The sequence below is a fragment of the Etheostoma cragini genome, unplaced genomic scaffold (genome assembly GCF_013103735.1).
Source record: "Etheostoma cragini isolate CJK2018 unplaced genomic scaffold, CSU_Ecrag_1.0 ScbMSFa_93, whole genome shotgun sequence".
Taxonomy (NCBI): domain Eukaryota; kingdom Metazoa; phylum Chordata; class Actinopteri; order Perciformes; family Percidae; genus Etheostoma; species Etheostoma cragini.
The window spans coordinates 44618-45651 of record NW_023269570.1 but is presented as its reverse complement, the minus strand read 5'-3'; the positions used below and the strand labels follow the sequence as shown (position 1 = coordinate 45651).

At 46.7% G+C, this 1034-nt stretch overlaps 1 protein-coding gene across 1 annotated transcript in view; it reads left to right on the top strand.

The window, feature by feature from the left end:
- The window catches only part of LOC117941547 (multimerin-2-like), a 5446-nt gene that overhangs the window by 2632 nt on the left and 1780 nt on the right, over window positions 1–1034 (top strand). The gene's annotated exons all lie outside the window — the stretch shown is intronic.

Here is a 1034-nt window from a genome sequence, read left to right as displayed (position 1 = left end):
TTGATGACTCTACATTAAACCTCCTGTGTCATCGGGCCGGCATTACATCACTTCCTGCGTCTCGTGTGTTTGGGGATCAACTCTCTCTCTGATTCCCACAATGCTCTCTGTTCCTCCCGCCCTCTGACCTCGCTTTGACCAGCCAGCATGACATCATCGTTGGTTTCCTTCCTGCACGCTCCTGAAAACCTCTGTGTGTGTGTGTCTGTTTACTAGTGTGAATGTGTACTAGCCTGTATGTGTGTGTGTGTGTGTGTGTGTGTGGTCCAGGTTTAGCTACATTTGTGGGGACCAAAAACTGTGAAAAAAGTATACTTATGGGGACCTGACAGCTTTGTGGGGACAAAATGCTGGTCCCCTTAACGTTAAAGGGCTTTTAGAGGACTAAGACTTGGTTTTAGGAGTAGGGTTAGAGTTAGGTTATGGTTAGGGTTAGGGTGAGGGTTAAGGTTAGGCATTTAGGTTTGATGGTTAAGGTTAGGGTTAGGGTGAGGGTTAAGGTTAGGCATTTAGGTTTGATGGTTAAGGTTAGGGTTAGGGTGAGGGTTAAGGTTAGGCATTTAGGTTTGATGGTTATGGTTAGGGTTAGGGTGAGGGTTAATGTTAGGCATTTAGGTTTGATGGTTAAGGTTAGGGTTAGGGGCTAGGGAATGCATTATGTCAATGACTGGTCCCCACAAAGATAGACAGACACGATTGTGTGTACTAGCCTGTGTGTGTGTGTGTTTGTGTACGAGTGTGTATGTGTACTAGCCTGTGTGTGTGTGTGTGTGTGTTTGTGTACGAGTGTGTATGTGTACTAGCCTGTGTTTGCCTGTGTGTGTCCTGAAAACCTCTTTCTTTGGTGCTCATGCAGCTTATTTAAGTGAAAAAAATCACAAAAATGGCGACTACGAGTCTGTGAAAATGCGACGTGGACTTGCTGCTAAAGTCCGTACTTCAGGTCTGAGAATCAGAGAAACCTTCAGGGGGATTTAGTGTGAACTCACCATGAAGGAGGCGTTCCTGCTCCCGGTCCCGGTGCAGGGCGGGGG